Below are 13,820 nucleotides of genomic sequence, written 5' to 3'. Positions count from 1 at the left end.
CTCAGTCTAAACGTGTTGAAAAGTGACGACAATTCAAATCCAGACTAATAAAATCATATTGTGAAATGTTAGAAATACAAGTCATAGAATATAAAGGTGTAGAATGTGGAGCTATTAGACAGATCACGGCTGCTGGGGGGACTCAGTGGTTTACAGTTTTGTAATGTGGCCAGGCCCAGCATACTTCGAAACCTGCAAAAAACAGCATCATTGCAAATGGGGAGATGTTACAAGCTTTAATATGCTTGATACGGGTCACCAAATGATAAAGACTTTCTGGTGAGTCCCCATCTGGAAAGGGTTTGTTCTAGCTGCTAGCTGCAGTGTGCCTGACTCTTGCCCTGTGCACCCAGTAAGTCATTTTTAGTTAATTTAAAATATTTGCTTTTTCCCTGTTGACAGCAACGGACCTAGGCTAAACAGTTCCTTCTGGTCTCAGTCATCAGGAAATGGAAGAAAGAATGGGGCCATAGCAACATGTCCTGGAACTGGGCAAGAGGATGCAAGAGCAAAGGAGGAGGCTAACTAATGTTCCTATCTCAGCTCTGCTTCTTCAGCAAAGGCTGGATGAAACCCCTCCCCTTCTTATTCAGGACCTCCAGCTATGAGGCAGAAGAGCAGTGCCAGTTTAGGTGATAGCCAGCTCCACCAGTCACGTTCACTCGCTCTAGCTCGTCCCTGAAGCCTCGCCCCTCCTCCATACCCAGTCCAGGTTTGGAGGCGAGTCCCCTCTAGAGACTGAGCTGCCTGCACGTTGGCGAGTAGCTTTCTGCCTCCCTCGCATCGTTGTCTCCTCCTCCAGTGAGGTTCCGGCGCCCCGCACAGGGTCTGCAGCGGCCGCCGCAGCAGTAAAAGCCAAGTCGTGCCCCACACGGCAGCCCGGGGCCGCACCCTCGCTCGGTGGCAGCGCGCAAAGACGCCAGCCGCGCCACGCACCGCCTGCGTCCTGCGCCCCGGCCACAGCGCATTCACGCCGCCGCGGCGGTCGCTCCGGAGCGGAGCCCGGCCGGCGGGCCGGGTCAGGGAGGGTAGTCCAGTTTGCAGTCGGCTGGAGCTAGCAGCGCGCACACCCCTAGGCTTATGCATCAAACGCCTCCTCCCTGCGCCACGAGGATGGAGCAGCCATCCCAACCCAGGACTGGCGCAAGGTAAGGTGCAGCCGCCTGTTGCTTTATGCAGAGCGCGGGCTCAGCTCCCAGTCAGGGTGCTTAGGCCATCTCTCCGGGAAGCAGAGAACGGTCACCGCAGTTCTGAGCCCTGTGGATCCAAACCTCCAGGTCCCTTTGACACAGATCTTTGGAGAGACCCTGCCTGGAGAAGGGAAGTCGACCCTTTTCGCTCTTGTGCAACCAGGTGCCTTGCAGCAGTCTGCAAACTTTTGTGACCCTCCCTGCGTGGTTCTCACCTGGTGCGGTATCTGTTCAGTTCTCGCGTGCGCCCTTCCCCCAGCTCCTCTAGCCTTGAGGCATCTGCCCATTTCTTGCAGTTCGACTTTTTGCTTCCTATAGCTCCGGATTCAGAGGCAAGGGCTTAGGATCTAGTAGTGCTTCTCTTGCCTGTCGCAGCTGGGTAGGGGTAGGGCTAACCAGGAGAGGTGGAACTTAATGCCACTGTTAATGTCTTCATCAAGAGCAGTGAGGGTCAGATCGCTCGATCCTGCCACCCCCAAGTCAATAATAAAATCCTCGGAGTGGCTTTCGGTTATGGTTATGTGCTATGGGAAATGTAAGTGCTGATCTGGGTGGGTGAAGTAAGTGATTTTGGGAGGAAAAGATCCCTCTTGAGGTTGCTGGAGGCAGCAGAGGGTGAGATCTGCCAATGGGTGGGGGGGGGGGGGGTCGAAAGGGTCTGCTAATGTAGGCGAAGGGGCACCTCGGCGTGGCCATTGAAGAGGATTTGGAAAAGAGATTGAAGTCTGTTTGGGGGTGGGGGCGCTGGCCCGGTTGTGTAAATACAGGGAGAGGGGCTAGGTACCTGAGAAGTCCGGAGGTGGGAAGCCCTGGAATTCCTGCCCCGGGGTATTTCAGAAGGTTGGCTGCTTCTGCCTAGGTTAGAAAGAGCTCCCTCGCCAGGAACAAACAAACCTCTCGGCTCTATTCTGAATGCGTTGGCATCTTGGGCGGTGACTGAGAATGTTCAGATAATGGACTGAGGACGCTGTCCTGGCTCCAAGAGGATCACGGCCCCTCTCCTCTCCAACACCCGCTTGCTCCTACACCCCTTCATCTCCACCACCGGGTTGGTAGATCTACGCCCACCTTTTCTGACAGCACTAGGGCATTAAGGAATTACATTCCGGAATGGGAAGGGGATTTTTGGTCTGATCCCTAGGGATATATGTGTGAGAAACTAAGGGGAGTCCCCAGGTGTCAGCAGATAGGCTGGGGTTCCAACAATCCAGAGAAGAATCCAGGGCAGAGGCTGATCTGGGAGACAGCTTCCGCTTGAGGCTTCAAGGTTTGCACCTAGGCTGAGCAGAGAAGGGAGTGGGGGAGCCCTTAGCTGGGTTAGGAAAGATCCCTTAGCTTAAAGCTGGAGGATGTGTGGAGAGACACAGAAGAAGGGGGTGTGCACAGCTCCTCCAGTGAGGGAAGACCTAGCTTCTCGACCTGGTATCTGGAGTCAGAGGTGGGTCTATCAGCTTCCCAACTCCCCAGATATATCATCCTGATTGTTTCGGATGGTATGGTGGATTCAGAGATCCACCTTCGCACCCGAGCCATCTGGCCTTCAAGACCACTTTTGGGAGGAGGCCTAGTGTGCATACTGTAAAGAAAGGGTGTTCTCTCTCTTTTTTATCTCTAAACCCCTCCCCTCTTCCCTGGTGGGGAACACATCACCTTGTATGGGAGAGGAAGCACATAGCCCTCTTCACCCCATATCCAGGGGCACTTTTGATTGAGAGCCCTGAATGTCTTTAGTCTCTACCTAGTCCAGTGGGGAAGCATTTGGTGGCTGTGCTGGTGTAGGGCTATGGACAGTTCCCAGGTTCTTCATGCATAAACTTCTCATATTCTGGCTTTTAATAGAACAACCTTTCCTGGGTTGCCCTGTGATTGCCTCCCCTATACTGTTCTATCTGGGGAAAAGCAGAATTGGAATCACTTGGTTTGGCTGTTTAGTCAGAGCCTTCTAGAAGAGGTGGACTACCAAGGACCTTGGGGGAATTCTACACTGTCACTCCCACACCCAGGTATACCTGTGGCAGCTAGCTCCCTGCTTCAAAACAGAAAGCTGTACAAGCAAGAATGGGGATTCCCTCCACACAAGCTTCTGATGCATTTCTGGGGCACAAAAGGTGCCTTCACCAGCCAGACCTCCTCGCAAGTTAAAGCATGCAGCTTCTTCTAATATACCCGGATATCTGAGGTAGGACCCCAGACTTCAGCCACTCTGACAGGTTTCTGGGAGTTTTTCACCTGGATTTGTGCTCTCCTGATTTTTGAGGAAATAGGGTGGAATCTCATGGGAATTTGAGAAAATGAGTCAAAATCTCTCTGAGTGGCTTGGGCCAGTAGTTGAACCTTGTGGGGGAGACTGGAGTGATAGCAGTGCCTCCTAACATTGGTTGAGTTGGTTCTGCATGCAGGGCTAGATGCTATTATGGGTATTGTACGTGCTTGTATTACCTTTAATTGACACAATAGCCATGAAAGTGATTTTATATGGTTATATAAGTGGGAACAAAATCATGGAGAAAGCCAGTACATAGTAGGGCTGGTTCCTATAGTGGACAAGCTGTGTGCCTCAAACTCATAAGCAGATTTTGTAGTAAAGGCTGTCCATGGGGGAGGGGTGAGTGAATGAGGCCTCTTCTGCTTTAGTCTAAGCCCAGGGGCACATGCCAGTAGTCTAAGCCCAGGGGCACATGCCAGTCTGGGGACCCATGTGTGTGTCTCCAGAGTCAGAGTCTGTTGGAGTGCACCAGAACCCTGTCTAAGAAACCAGCTATTGTTGTTGAGCATTTCCTTTCAACCTGTTAGCAGATTGTTTTTTAATTCAGGAAGAGACAGAGCTGGAGATCTGTGTGTGATCTGCTTTGTGCTCAAAAGGCACTTGGAGTAGCAGGAGAATGTCCTTCTGGAGGATGGATGAGGACATAGCACTAACAGGGAAGGCAGAGCTTGCCGCCTCTCCTGAGGAGGCCCATTGGCATTGAGTACAGCCCCTCAGTGAGGTACCAGATTAGTAATGGAACCATTGCTTTTGATGCCTGGGTCCAGTGAACTTTGCTTATACATAAATACATGCCTACTTCTGATGTTATTCAGCATCTTAAAAATACTGAAGGAAAATGACTTCCTTATTTTTAAAAAGAGTAGTTTTTCTTACTTTTTCATAAAAATCCCTTTAATCATCATTACCTGATTAAGTAAGTAGCAATGAACAAGTTACCACAAACCTGGCTCTTTGGGAATACAAATGCAGTAGACTATTTATAAGCCTTCAACGCAACAAAAATCAGCTAACCATGCAAACCTTTAATGATTCTAAGTAAGATTAAATGGATTATCAGCAATTTCTGAAAAGTCTTATCAAGTTTGAATAGTTCTGTTTTATCCTGCTCACAATCATTTGCTAAAGTTAAGAAAATGCAGAATATAAGGCAAAAGGCCTTATTTACTCAGCCAAATGCATTGGTGGACTTCTCCCTGATATCCACTGCATTAGACCTCAGCACTGACATAATTCTAAGTTTGGTGATATTCCTAGGAATCAAATACTTCTCTACTCACTGAGCTCCTTCTACAGAGAGTAGTACTTCCCAGCCACTAGAGATTCTGTGGCCCTCTAAGAAGATTTGCAGAGTGGGATTCTGGGTGTTAGGGGGTATTTCATCTCTTTGCTCTGAGGTCATAGCTCTAGGATGACATCCTATTGAAGATAAAGTAAGAAAAAATTCAACTGTAGAGTGGGAAAAGCCCATTTCTCATTCCAAGCAGGATGGCACTGATTACAAGTGAACTTGGACACCATGTGACACTTATGTCCCCCCGGTTTGGTTTCATACCAGCACAGATTTTCTGGGTAGTCACTGGGGGAGGGGAAAAGGTGAGGAAGGCCTGCAGGAAAAGCTCTGGCGGAGAGCAACTCCATAAGCAAGGGCTATGTCAGAGACGGCTCCTGCTCGTCCTTTCATCCATCCATCTTCACCTGCTTGTTCTGGGTCTGCCTGGAAAATCACAGGGTCCCGGAGTCCTCAAGGGCTGCATTCACGTTTTAGAGCGTTCGTCAAAGTCAATCATAATTTTATGTAATTAGGAAAATCCATATACCTGACACATTGTTCAGGAAGGACCATAACCAATCAGTTTGTCTCCAAAATGGGACTGAATCAAGGTGAGATCACTGGATCTGTTAAGACAGAGCAGGGAAGGAGTAGGAGAATGAGATGTGCCCTTGAAACCCACTGCTACAACACGACCAGCAATGCTCTCTGTTCCTAGGCAAAGACGCTGGGTGAACATTCTCATCCTAGATTCCAAGCTTTTCAGAGCAGGTGGGAGGTAGCTGCTCTCTCTCACCCCATGTGGTATCCTATGAAGTGGCACACAGGATGCTGTCACAATTCTCAAGCACATTTAAATCCTATAAACATAAGTTTATAAATGTAGACAACAGAGAAACCAAGCAACTGTGAGAGTAATCACAAGGGAAAATGAATACTTCTTTTAGACCACATTGACAGTATATGTCTGTGTTCTCCACAATTTGATTATGTATTATTTTCATTTTAGATTGATATTTAAAAATAAGTAATTAAACTTCAGAGAATCCAACTTAGATTTTTAATAACAAGAGAAGTCAAAACAGATTCTAAAGCTGAGCGGTGGTGGCAGACTCAGAGGCAGAGGAGGTGAATCTCTGAGTTCAAGGCCAGCCAGAGCTTCAAAGGAAAATCCAGGACAGTCAGAGCTACAAAGAGAAACCTCATCTAAAAAAAGAAAAAAATGGAAAGAAGAAAGGAAGAAACAAACAGAGAGAGAGAGAGAGAGAGAGAGAGAGAGAGAGAGAGAGAGAGAGAGAGAAACTTGAGAGAATTCCATAAGTGAAACAAATAAACAAAACAATATGAAAATATCAAAGTAGAACCAACGAAGCTCTCGCCTCATTCATTCTGCCTTAAACCATTATATTCTATCTTAAAGCATGTCTACATTTGAGTATGTAACTAAATGTAGCTCCCTATTTCATATGTATATTGCAACTCTAAACATTTTTTTTTGATAATGCAGGATAGATCAGGATTTTAGATTGGAGATGGCCCTCAACTTTTGAGCACTCTTTACCAAGCCCTAGCTATTGATGCATCTCAGTTCAGCATGTGACAAGGCCATTTCCTGTGACAGTGAAATCTGGGGTCATTTCTTGAACCATATAACATGGTCATTTCCTGTGAGAGTGAAGTCTGGAGTCTTCTCTTGAGTCAGTGGTATTTCCTCAAAGTGGTAAATTAATAGAAACACCCTTAAAATTCTTCATGATCAAATGAATAAGTCCTGGAAATAGAACTAGTGTCATAAGAATGGATTTTCGTCTTAGAGGGATAAGCAGATTAGGAAAGGTTACAACATTTATCATTTCCTTCCAATCTAAACTTTTCAACTACTGATACTTGCCCCTTGCAAATGTCACTACACTCTGTGTTTAAAAAGTGGTTTTGTGCCTTTTGTTAAGAAAGAAATAAAATAAATGTTATTAAAATGTTTCTCAAACTATTTTCAATACCATGGAGCAAACTTGATAGTGCACTATGTCCAAATATAGGCTGGTATCTTATCTTTTTCTTCCCTTTCTGCTTATTCTCCCTCCCTCTCCCCCTCACTTTCTCCCTCAGCTCCCTCTTTCCTGCTTTGCTTTTCTCCCTTGGGTTACTGATAGGATAGGTATTCTCAACACGATGTTACTGGGAGAAACAGGGCATGTCTGTCAACAAGAACAGGGCAGCGTGACAGTGCACTATGTATTTATTTAAAGCCAATACTGTGAGGCTTCTCCCTCGATCTCACTCAGACTTCTCTAATCACATTTCTGACTTAGAGGACCAGGCCTTGTCAAGGCCTGCCCTTGTGGTTCCCTGCCCACAGTGACTAAGCAATAAGCTTGGCTGGGAATTTGGGCAGGAAGAAGATCCTGGTCAGGCCTGTGGGATGCCCTACATCAGGCCATTGCTGGGGATTGAGCAGCAGGATGGCTTTCACTCATCTCACAAGTTAAGCTTTCATCTTCCTGTTAAGCTTTGTCCAGACATTTATTGGGATGACCTATCTGTTCTCCCAGCTGTGTCCCAGAAATACCTCCCATTAGCAGTCAGTAAAATGAATATTGTCTGAAATGGAGTAATGGAGTCTGTCTGCCATCAAAGCTTCTGCTACACACCCTACAGAGGGTGGTGAGTGGCCAGCAGTTGAAGGAAGGCCAGGTGAGAGGCAAGATCAGCAAAGAAGGCAGGCTGGAGAGAAACTGAGAGAACACAGGCAACTGAAACCAGGCAAAAGAAGGGAGTCTTACAACAAGAGGATGACATCTAGTATCACCCCAAACCCAAAGACAAAGGGAAAAACAAGGAGATAAAAGGAGTGTGATGTTTGTGTGCTGAAGTGATGAACATTACAGAAAGTTGAGCTAAGGAACTCCTAAGCGTCTTTATCCACTCACAGTGCCATGTCTCTGTCTCACATGCCAGAGCAAGTCATTACTGCTCCTCCCCTGTCTCTAGCCCTGGCCTCTTACTGCCATTTGTGCCACAGAGCCTGTGTTTCTTAAACAAATGGCTCTCATCGTCCTGCACTGGGGAAAATGAATAAATGTCCCACTCCTGAGATGCAGTTTTGTTTGTTCTGGATGGTAAAACAGGAGCGGCTTAGTAGAAAACTAAGTTATTTAAGGATACCTTTGGTTTAGAGAGCAGTAGCCACATCTCAGCAAGCACATCGTCTTCATGAGTCTGCAGGCTCATTTTCCTGACTGTACGGTGCCATTAGGCTGGATAAGACATGACATACTCCGTGAGAGGACACTGGGGACTCACATCCTCAAAAGCCCTCAATAGCACGGACTGTAATGACTATGCGTGTGTCTTGGTATTTCTAATCTATTGTAGTAAATATTTTATCTCAATCAGAGATTTCTACCCTACCTTTGGTCATTTGGTTCCCACATAAAAGACACACAACCTTTATATTTATAATTAGCACTTGAGCTGGGCTGATATCTACCATCTATGCTACTTCTCTACCAACAACCATGAGATATGACTTGTCATGTTCTGCCTAGGCCACTCTTACTCTGACTGGCCAGCCCTTGTTCTCTCACAATTTACCTACCCCATGGTATCTTCTCTCTCTTCACCTTCCTGTTTCTCTCTCTCTCTCTCTCTCTCTCTCTCTCTCTCTCTCTCTCTCTCTCTCTCTCTCTCTCTCTCTCTCTCCCCCCCCCCATCCCAGGCACCAAAACTCTGCCTACCTCTCTTCTGCCCAGCTATAGGCTATAGATATCTTTATTCAACCAATAGTTTTAAATTAAGGAGCAAGGTAACATAGCATCACTTGTTGTGTGTGAGGATTTTCTTGTCCCTGGAGGCATCCAGATATTGGGGGCCAAAACTTAACACTACAATACATAACAACAGACCAAACCTCACAATAACCTATGTACTAACTTCCCATGTGAGCTGCTTCACACTCACATGTTTGCACAAATTCAACCATGGTGGGCAAACATCCTGGAATTGACAGACAATAAGCTTGGAACATTTTCCCTAGAATTAGCAAAAGGGAGCGGAACCTGCAGATGTACAAGAGCTGGGTGGCAAAGGAGCAGGACAGGGAAGGGTGTGATGTTGGGTAAGGCTGTAGCAGGTTCCTTGTAGATTGTCTATACAGGCAAGAGGTAGGGTAGACAAGGGTTTCCTGAAATTGGACTGTGTGAGAAGACATCTTGTGGGCAACTCTGTTACTCTCGACAGAAACAATTAGGTTAGATCTGGTTGTACACAGGAGGGTTTCATCTCTAGGATGGCCTCACGGTCCTTCATTTCCTGTTCCCTGTTTCTTTATCTATCATGGTCCTTGGCATGCTGTAAGCACCTTAGGCCAGGGCTTGTCTGTACTGACAGATGTTCCCATCCTTCTCTCCAGCTCCATGTTGTATTTTAAAGTCAGTGGGTTGAGTATTGAGACCACAAAGGAGGTACTTGCCCAGGAACCTAGTTATGAAATTTCCCTGAAAACACCATAGCTCTGCTCCACTTTAACCATCTCGTTCTCAAAGGTTTGCTGTTCTTTACATCCCTCCCTCCCTCCTTGTCTCAATGTGGGGCGTTTATTTACCTACACATTTGTCCATGCATCTGGGGTTAATCAGACCAAGTACCTCTTCTGCCACTTAACAGCCACCTGAGTGACAGTGACTGGGACATCTTCCGTCTTCAGTATGTCTCAGTTTTCTCTATGTGAAATGAATAGAAAAATAGGCAGTTGAGAGACTTGAGAGAATTATGCATATAATGTGTTTTCTAAAGTGTGTAGCACCTGGCAAATAATACTTCGGACATTGTTATTGACATCTATCAAGGCATTGTATTTATAGCTGATTGTGTGCAGAGAGATTAATGAGGATGGAGAGGTGACCTCCAAAGTGATTAAGAGTATTTGTTGCACTTGACCTGGGCTCAAGTTCTTAGCACTCACATTATAGCTCAGAACTATACATAAGTTAAGTTCTGGAAGATCCATTACCCACTTCAGAATGCCATGGGTACTGCACGTGTGTAACACACACACACACACACACACACACACACACACACACACACACACCACCTGCAGGCATAAAAACAAAGATTAACAGAGGACAGAAGCACAAGAAAATGTTCCAGACCTCTGAACAATGCTTGTTGTCTCTTTCAGGGTTATCAAAATTGACTTCCTAGAATCTGAGGCAGTTAGACTGACTTCAAAAGATGACCATAGCAGCCCATCCAGCAGTAAAGACAGATGGGGCAACATATTAGCAGAGGCATAGTGGGGAGTAGATGAACACCCATGAGGATTTTGACCTAGAACCTGTGGTTCTAGAAGAGGAAGATTTAATGTACTTGGAGCTTTGAAGCTCCAGTAAAGAAGTGGCTGCCTCCTGTTGTCTGTGACTGCCCTAGGCAGGGCAGGGCTTTAGCTTTTCCAAGCACAGTCAAAACCCAAGGCTGTGTGTGAGCTCCTTGGTGCTGTGGTTGCACTCAGTCAGCTAAAGTGAACATGAAAGCCTCCTTGGCAGTATGTGACCGCCATTTTCAGCACTGGGAAGCTGAGCTAGGAGGATCTTGAACTTAAGGATGGCTTGGGCTAAGTGAGACCTTTTTGTTACTGCAAACAATAAAAATGCAAGAGAGGAAACAGGTTCAGGTATTCAGGCTTCCTCCACAGAGAAGAAGCACATTCTAAACCTGTTTAAATGTGCTAAGATATGCAGCTGAATTTCTTCCTTTTGAATGTGGTTCTGTCAGTATTTGTGAGCACAGGTGAGTCCTGTAAGCTCGGAGCATTACTTTTTGCCAAATGTTTACCATATTTCTTGCCTTCTGTGCCTTACTATGAGAAGTCATTGGATGATAGAATTCAAGCCTATGTAAATCAGACAAGTGTTGGTATAATCCACAGGTCCCTGTGTGCTGTGACAGCTGCAGACCCAGAATATACTCAAAAGAGCTCAGTCATTCCAGGATTTCCAGATGCCTGCACATGCCTCCTAATTTCCAGCAGTGAAGAGAACCATAGGTGTGGTTCCCTATTCTTTCTGTGCATAACACTGCAGAGAACCTGACTTTGCATGTTGGAAGTCTTGGTGCTAGAGATCCAACCAGGAGTCTCTGATTGTGCTGCAGGAATGTGACAGGTGCCGATGAGCCCCTGTGAGAGTTCAGCTTCCTCCAGGAAAGGAGGGAGCAGCTCCTTTTCTGTTCAGGACTCATTTACACCAAGTTTCAGTCCCGGTGATGTCAGCCTGAATTTGGCTTTGTCATTCCTCGATCTTGATCTGCTTCCATTCCAGTCTAATTTTGATCATGCAAGATTTTAAGGAGATCATCAAACCCTGTAAGAGCCTAGTTATTTCTAGTTGAGGTGCTAAGCTCAGTAGATAATGGCTCTGACACTGTTAGAAGACAGATACCTACACCCCATCATCATGATTTAACCCACTTCACATCACTAGGTTAAAATAAATCCATGATTGTGGATTTGTGAGAAATCCAGGTTTATTATACCATCAACCATGCTGATGTCTGGTTCCTGTTATTCTTATTTGTATATGCTTTTCTTAATGCAACTTGGTCACAGGCAGTTTCAAAGAATCAGGCAAGCCTTGAAACAGGGATACCTGACTAACCAGAGCTCCATTGTTGAATGCTTTAACCCCATTGCTTCAGGAGCTCACCTGAACCTGACCCCTGGACACCCAAAGCCTAAGACATCTGGATCCTAAGGACTAAAGGATCATTTGTCTTTGTAGATCTTTCTCAGCTGTATCTATGACCACTGTAAAGTCCTGATCCCCAGGGGAACCTGGGCATCCCTCTACATGACACATAGCCTCAGTACTAGTGATACTGAATGTGTTGCATTAAATAGGCAAAATAATTCAAGTCTCTGGTACCTGTTTCTTTATCTAGGGTAAGCTTCGTACAGTCTGACCTACAGTAGATCTTCAATAGCTATGTACTAATTAAATAATTGAATTGGATAGTTTGAAGTCAATTCATTCAGTGTTAAAAGAATTTCTGTAATGGTAATTTGAAATAAAGATAAATTGAATTTTATTCAGGATGTACACACACACACACACACCACCCCAAGATGTTAATTAGATCTGCTTTTTTTTACTGGCTCATCCCATGGAGACATAATGATATTAAAATAAATGCAGTCAGCATGCTTTCCTATTTACCCAGCATGCAATGAGGAACTGTGTCTAAGCATTAGAGATGATTTCATCAAGGTCTCCTGAAACTAACTCTTCTTTCAAGTTTGGATGATGGGTTGCCAAATCCTGGTCTTCTTGAGCTTACAGAAATAAAAATATCTGATCTTTCCTTTCACAAAGATTTGGAACCCTGGTATCAACAGCACCTGTCTCAGGTACAATGACTGGGCTGCAACAGCAAGTAGGATTTTCTGACAAAATGGTAGCTATAGAATTATCTCTTGCTATAAGAAGTGACTCAGAAACTATAGGGAATTCATTCCATGGGGCTTGCTACTTGGCAGCAGAGATGTGATTTCCTCAAGATCTGCTTCCTCTTTAGTCACTTTGGGTGCAACTGAGTTCAGCAGTTGTGGGTGTGTGGTTAGAAGAGTCTGACATGCTTAGGTAACAGCATTCCAGTTGTGGAATAGAGAAACACACAGACAATATTAAATAGTAAGCTGAATCTATCTTCCCCCCCATCTTGATACTAAAATAAGAAAAAAATTCTAACGTCAACAATACTGGTTTTTGTCAGGTTTATTTCTATCTATTGGACAATAGTGTTCTACTATGCAGGTCTCCAACATATACTTCTATCATTTAAACCTGTATCTACTGTGCAAGTGTCAGTTTGCTGTCTGCCAGGAGAGCACTACAGAGGTGTGTTCAGTAGCTGAGAGAAGTCATTTTAGTTATAACAGGGAAGATGAATTCATTTTTCTTGTTGAAGGTAGAAGAGTCATTTGTTTGCTGGACAAAATTTCATGATTTACTGAGCTACTAGGAAAGCGGTGTTAGCTTCCCACCCTCTAACACCTCCCAGTCCACATCAGCTCCAGATTGTCTTCTAATTAGACTTTTTTTTAAAAGTCCAGTTCCAATATGAACTAACCAGTACCCCCAGAGCTCATGTCTCTAGCTATGTATGTAGAAGAGAATGGCCTATTAGGCCATCAATAGGAGGAGAAGCCCTTGGTCTGGCGAAGATTCTATGCCCTAGTATAGGGGAATGCCAAGGCCAGGAAGTGGGAGTGGGTGGGTTAAGGAATGGGGGAGGAGGGAGGGTATAGGGGATTTTCAGAGAGGAAGCTAGGAAAGAGGATAGCATTTGAAATGTAGATGAAGAAAACATCTAATTAAAAAAAAATAAAGTCCAGTTTCTTCCTGTTTTGTCCCTCTGTACAGATAGTCACAATAGACTTCATTCCACCAGTTTACGTTGCAGTAGAAAGCTTCAGCATGATTGTGACTAGGGTCAGGTGGAGAAGTCAACTGTATTGACTGCAGATGATTCCAGTCACAGGTTATCTAGTGTAGGGATCTTAGCCACAGTTCTTCCCCTTGAGCAATCTGCTTGAACCTCTACATAAGATGTGAGTGTGAGTGAGTGTGTGTGTGTGTGTGTGTGTGTGTGTGTGCGCGCGTGCGCGTGTGTATTACACATAACAACTATTTAATCCAAACTGATCTCTAACTCATAGTCTTCCCTCCTCAGCCTCCCAAGTGTCAAGACTACTGATACAAAATGTGGAATCGTGGACAACAGTGCTAGGAAACTTGGTAAGACTGAGTGGGTCCAGAGTTCCCTGCACCTAGGTACCCACCTGAGGCAGTAGGTGGCTCTATGCTCCCTACCATATTCCAGGCCTGAAACATGTACTATACTTTCTAAGTAGAAAATGTGACCTATGGTCACATCGCCCAGAACAGAGCTCCCCGTGCTAATGAGTTATTTAGATGCCCTGAGGATTTAGCCAATAAGCTTCCCTTCTCAGACATTCTTCCCTGCAAAAGATAGTTAATCTCTGGTCCACCCTGAGAAGATGCTATGCATCCAGTTTTCTATATTAACAACC

The 13,820-nt window shown here is 45.3% G+C and overlaps 1 protein-coding gene across 4 annotated transcripts in view; it reads left to right on the top strand.

Moving 5' to 3' along the window:
• Positions 1-733: 733 nt before the first annotated feature.
• Lrrc3b (leucine rich repeat containing 3B) overlaps positions 734-13,820 on the top strand; it is an 82,112-nt gene continuing 69,025 nt past the window's right edge. The window contains exon 1 of one of the 4 annotated variants that reach the window (XM_021203970.1): positions 734-1,148. The gene's annotated coding sequence lies outside the window, so the exon portion shown is untranslated. Of the gene's footprint in view, positions 1,149-1,972; positions 2,239-2,814; positions 3,370-13,479; positions 13,525-13,820 lie in introns of those variants that run through there. The other 3 variants (XM_029541784.1, XM_021203972.2, XM_029541785.1) reach the window with 3 other exon arrangements.

Source organism: Mus pahari, chromosome 8 (assembly GCF_900095145.1).
Source record: "Mus pahari chromosome 8, PAHARI_EIJ_v1.1, whole genome shotgun sequence".
Taxonomy (NCBI): Eukaryota; Metazoa; Chordata; class Mammalia; order Rodentia; family Muridae; genus Mus; species Mus pahari.
The sequence above is the reverse complement of the archived record's forward strand: the minus strand, read 5'-3'. Positions and strand labels throughout refer to the sequence as shown.